Here is a 6002-nt window from a genome sequence, read left to right as displayed (position 1 = left end):
TATTCGCTGAGCTTGGCAGTTGGGTTGCAATCGAGACGCCATCGTCATCGACCCAGTCTAACCTGCAGTGACGATGTCACCTCGATTGGTGATGGAACATTTGCAATCCAACTGCCAAGCGCGGCGAACAGGCCAACAAACAACCGAGCACGCACATTGTCACAGAATGAAGATATACGGTCAAGGCTTCGCCTCTGTTACCGCCCTATATGCCTAACGGAGCGAATACGAAAAATGTAGAATCGTTTTAGATACTGGTAAAAAAACATCAAATACGGCGTGAGGATTCCATATAGAATTCCCAATTTAGGCGAAGTATAAATGTGAACCATCCGTGTATTGTCTCTTCACGGTACGGGGTCTGGTTTGTGCAGACTTACGTCTTTAGCCAGGAAACATCCGAAAAAGCAAAATGATAACTGGATTTTGTTAGACCTTCACCTGTCTATTTTCACCTCAAATGACTATGTATTTACTTCTGCTCTACGGTATATGGGAACTACAACCGACCTGTCATATTGTGTCCGACAGAGAAGTCTTTGAACCACATGCGCAGCAGTTTTGCCCATGAATTGTCGCATAAGTATCATATGAATTAGAACCCATAAACTCAAGAAACGGGGCTTGACAATCGCTGATCTAAAGCGTTCGCCATAGTTTTAGAACACAAACTCCTCAGACAAATGTCTTCAGTGAACTGAACAGAAAATCAAAATGCATTAAAACTAGGACGATATAAGCTGAAGGGCTGAGCTGCCAGATCTAGTCTCAAAGTTGGAATACATGGTTGCTCACTAGCTTCAGCATTTCTTCAGATCTCTCCGGATTTTTTCTTCGAATATTGATGAGCTCTCACGGCAAAAACATCAACCAACCGCAGCCATACCGCCCACGTTCTGTTTCCAAATTGAACCCATTATTGGGCGGCTATGAAATCTGTCCTCGTCCCCAGAAGAGAAACCATTAGTTTGAAATCCGGAGGGTTTGACGTCTTACCGACTTGTCCTCACATTATAGTTCACCTTTTTCTGAGTTGCATGACAAACCAAAGGTGGTAGTGTGACGCGCTCGATCACTGAAAGAATATCCGCAGACACAAACGGTTTATCACACTAAGGCATGAAAGCTTCAATCAACATCATTTTATGGAATTCAAACTTTAAGTTCTTTAAGAAAAAAGATGGCCTTGCCAAAGTTTTCTTGCGCTTGTAGAAAAACAACGAGTTTTGCAGTCTTACGACTGAGCTTCCAGAAGTGTTCAACCGTTTGATGGCTCTAGTAATATTCATTTCGGCTGTTGAGGCAAAGGTATAGTAGTAAAGCGGCAAAATCTTCTGCAAACAGTCTGGTGCGTACCCTTTGTTGTCCCGGACATAACTGAAACCCTACATCCTCCATCACTCATTGTTCGGTAAGCTTACCCCTTCAAAACTCCAAAAAACTCGGCCATCAAGCTAATAACAATCCTTCTGTTATTTACTGAGTTGCGTCGAAAGGGCCATTCCTAATAGCGGCCATTTAGGTTTCGCCTGAATGATCAAGCACCAATCCAACTCACGCAAGCATCACTAGTGTCTGTAATTATATCGTAATGGAAGGTCTTGGGTGATATTTGTCAGATCACTTGAAAGAAAAATATGCTTTCAAGACCACGTCCTAGTGATCACTCTGGACAACTGAGTGCTTGAGAAGCATGAGTTCAGGCTGATCACTAGGGTCAAGTCAAAGACAACTTCCCTGAAAATGTGACGCTTTTATGTTGGTACTCGTTGAAGAGAGTTTGCCTATTTAGGCAAATTATTAAAGTCATCCAACTCCTCGAAATAGAAACTGTTTGTCAAAATTGGTTTCAACTTGGGAAAACCCTAGAGTAAGGGAGCCCATGGCATTCTTCTAAATCAGAAGAATACTTTCAAAGATTTCACCACCTACACTCAACTCCCACTGGGAAATTGACAAGAGCAAATGCTTACACGAAAAATTGCATACAGACGCTTATGATCAGTCAATCTTGCTGAAACATTGTTCGTTCTACAAATGTCACGGTTAGACTGGCTACAGTTTGTAAGAGGTTACACGTCAGTGGAATGTTTTAACTTTTTACTTGCCCCATGTTCATCCCAAAAATAGCTTTGTTTCATTGTAATTAGGGACAGAGGCACGTGATATTGTGCCTTGCTAAACTGCCACCAAGAGGTATTCACCGCTCAATGCATCCAGAGTGACAACTCAGTCGGGGCGTCAACAGAGTTTCGTAATACAATGCAGCCACAATATTTTCATGCGTTAAACTTGGAGTGCCCATAAACCAAACACCAGAATACATCAAGAGGACAACCAACAACAATAACGTTGACAGAGAGAAGTTGAGAAGTTCCTCGTATTTGTGCGGCTTTGTGAACAAGAGGCAGTTATGCGTTTGGTGTAAGCGATGAACAAATGAATTTCGTAATGATATGAACAACGACGGAAAATGATGTAAATTCGCAGCTCAAAAATTCCGACAGAAGATGCGGAATTTGATTCGTTTCACTTGAAAAATTTTAAGCGAAAGCAAATAAACTCCTAGTATATAGCTGAGATAGCTCACTCAACTGAAAAACACTACTGGTGACCTGGAAATCCGAAAAAAGGGTCTAGAATAAGCACAAGTGCACAGTGGTTGTTCAAAATTACTCATCTGTTTGGTTACTGAAATATTTTAAGTAGCTCGTTACTAATTTATTCGGTATTGTCGCATCAGTTGCAGACGTTGAAGCCTCGGAAATATCTCGTTTTTGCGGCGTCCTTTATGAGCGCATTCAGATTTACCAAGATGACTAGTCATTCAGGTTACTAAGCTGCCGGAGAAAAACTCCGCTTTTCTGCGTTGCAAACCGCGATGGGAGTAGTAGCCATCGGATGTACGCAGTTAAAAACGAAATACGATGGAGGCACCGAAAATTCTGTAAAAAAAACCTCTGAATACCTTCCAAGGTTCTTGATATGCCTGCGGAACAATAAATACAAGGAATATTTGCGGTTAACCGTGAAATTTGAGTATCCTCAAGAGAGCAATTATTCAAAAATTAAACTAATGAACATAACTAATGAAAACAATGTCGTCAACTGCAAAAAAATAACCATAAGTTAAATTAAAATATGAGCCGAAAAGACGAATTACACAAATTACAGTAAAATGATGGTAGGCAAAGACATTATCTGGGCTTCAAAGTGATGGTAATAGGTGTTGTATTTCAATGTGGATGTTTGTTTCCGCTGCTCCGTACTTTACGAGAAGTTGTTGGCGTACGCTGTTGGACTACGGCCAGTGCGGAGTTTCAAGGGCTTCGAACGCGTCGGTAAACTATGTTTCGAATAGCCACCATGCAAGTAATTTGAATCCAGCCACTGATTTGATCACAGGTAAACAAACTCGAATTTTACTTTCACTTGTGCTGACGGCCGACCAACTCATTGAAGAATCTCACTGTGAATGTAAGTCGCGTGAGTGGCTGCCTGGGGGCACAGCTGAATACGTTTATGGTTCATGTCAGACGCCCAAACTGGCAGACCCGTTTTTCAGCTACCCGTGGCCACCTGAAATTTACGTTCATAAGTGAGGCCTTCGGTGGCCGTACAAATCTGTGACGCTTAACTGGCCCCCTCAATATTCGAGTGGTGATGTTAACAACAGAACGAAGTCGCCGTCATCTCATCTAACTCCGGGTCATGTGATACTACTTTTATAGGTTAGCAAGCCAACTCATCCAGTGTATCGGTTTTCATACCCACTCTTCTGCGATCTGCGATTCAGAGGTTTATCTCCTTAACAAGCCCAGTACTCGAGGACTAATTTCTAGCCAGTGTGACGCTTTGACGACACCTGAGGCACAGTTGCACCTGAAGATTTTGCTTTTACGCACCTGCTGCGCCGCCTGATAACAGCAAATTCAACAAAACATGCTAGCATCCGAACCTCTGGCTTAGCCGCACGGACAACGAACGGGTGAGTGATCTGAATACAGTACGGACACACTTGTATTGTGAACACAAGTCTTACCAACACACATATGTGACTGACTGACTCTGATCACGATACATCTAAATTGGCGTAGCCCAAGTAAACGGCCTGGTTGTTGACCTTTTCGTCAAGCTTGTCCAAGGTTTCCCGCCAGTCTAGGGAACCTCGTTAGTGGTCGGGTTGATTTACGTCCAGTCTTGACAAATGCGACAACGGTGGCAGACACCCAAAACCGAGAGATTGCAGCAGCCCGACTTCACGTGACCTACTAGTAAACAGCGTAACCGAATGCAGTCTGGATCGCGTGGTTCGAATGTGCGCAGCAGGAAAAAAGGCACATATTTGAAAATTCTGACTACACTTTGCTCCTGAAACAATGCCGATTACACAGGCTGGACGCGCCCAAACTATAGGGATAACTGTGATCCATATGAAGAACTTATATGGGGTGCTGATAAAATCCAAAACCCAACTGTTTAGACCAAAACTGCATGCCTGGTGTGCGGAATGCACGCGTGCGCACTAAGTTATCAGTTTGCTATCCCATCAAACAGTCGGATTCATCATGAAGCCCTCTCACCTTACCCTCCTCTCGGTAGTGTTCAGCACTTTTGGAGTCGATGGAACAAATTTACCACCGTCGTCGCTGCTTCTCATACCATGACGGCATAGCCTTTCACTGAAGTAGGTGCGGTACTGTCGCACGACAGCTGGTTCGGTGAATCCTCTGCCACGATGACATTCTCAAATAGCCACGACGCCGTGGCTGTCTGAACTGAAACTTGTGAGTTTTCTTGCCTTAGTAGATCATTTGACGTGCAACGTTCCTGAAAGTGAGAGCTTTGTAAATTTTTCCCTTTCATGTCATGTTTAAACCAAGCGACTGAACTGAAAAAGCCTAAACAAGCAATCTCATACACCCTGAAGCTAAAAAATTAGTTTGGATTGAATCCAGCAAATTTGTGGGTTGCACTCTAAAACGACTCTTATGATCAGGAGGATTTGACGTTTAAATATCGGGTGGGTGAACTGAAGATTAAGTTCATCTCTCTTGGATGTAGTACTAAGGGGTATTCCCCAAGGCTATGGATATCCATAACCCTTGTTATAAGCTTACATCAATCACACAACAGACAAATTATGTACGCTTTTCCTGTTAGCTAAAAAATAGCTAGTTCAGCAAAATACACTCAGTTGCAAACCAATTTGGTTTTACGGAAGACTCACCTGGGACCCAGCTGCATCTCTCGTTTGCGGGGTTTCCAGGCAACTGAATGTGCTGCACAGGCCGTCCCATGTTTCACTTGCTACGATATTCGAGATATCGCGATGCATGTATACTTGCAATGCACTACTCATAAGGTTGCTGAAAACTCTTCGACAGCTCACGACCGGTTTCGCCCTTCTGGGGTTCATCAGTTAGGCGCCATCCCCGATTTTCCGTCAAACTCATGTTTTACTTGAACCCAAATTGCATGAAATTAGCGAACTCCACTCATTTATATACCAATTTACTTTTACGGGGGACTCACCTGGAACCCAGGTGAACCTCTCGTTTGCGTGTATCGACCACAAGAAACGATTTTTTTCGAAGTCTGGAGGCAAACATGAAGCAATAGTTATTCAAGACGCCTCTGTCCGGTTCGTATAAACCTAGTCTTCCTACCGCAGCTGTTGGTGGTCGCGTGCCGGTCTCTACATAACTCGTCTCACTCATCTTGCTTTGACTTAGCACACAGATGTAATTGCTACGTATTTTGATGCAGATCCCGAAAAGGTCGAATCTGTATGTTCTGTCGTGTCACTTGATAAAGCGAACTCAACTACATGATTGGTCTCGATGTCAGCTTACCAGTATCTTGACTCAAAACTGTTCGCTTGCCTTTCGGGAGTGACCACAACTTTAGTAACTTGCCTACCAGTTCGCAGTTCCTGGATTTACCCTGCCCTGGGATTTCTGTTACACGTCAAAACTGTTCGCTTGCCTTTCGGGAGTGGC

The sequence above is a fragment of the Opisthorchis viverrini genome, assembly GCF_000715545.1.
Source record: "Opisthorchis viverrini unplaced genomic scaffold opera_v5_353, whole genome shotgun sequence".
NCBI classification, from domain to species: domain Eukaryota; kingdom Metazoa; phylum Platyhelminthes; class Trematoda; order Opisthorchiida; family Opisthorchiidae; genus Opisthorchis; species Opisthorchis viverrini.
Note: the sequence above shows the minus strand (reverse complement) of the source record.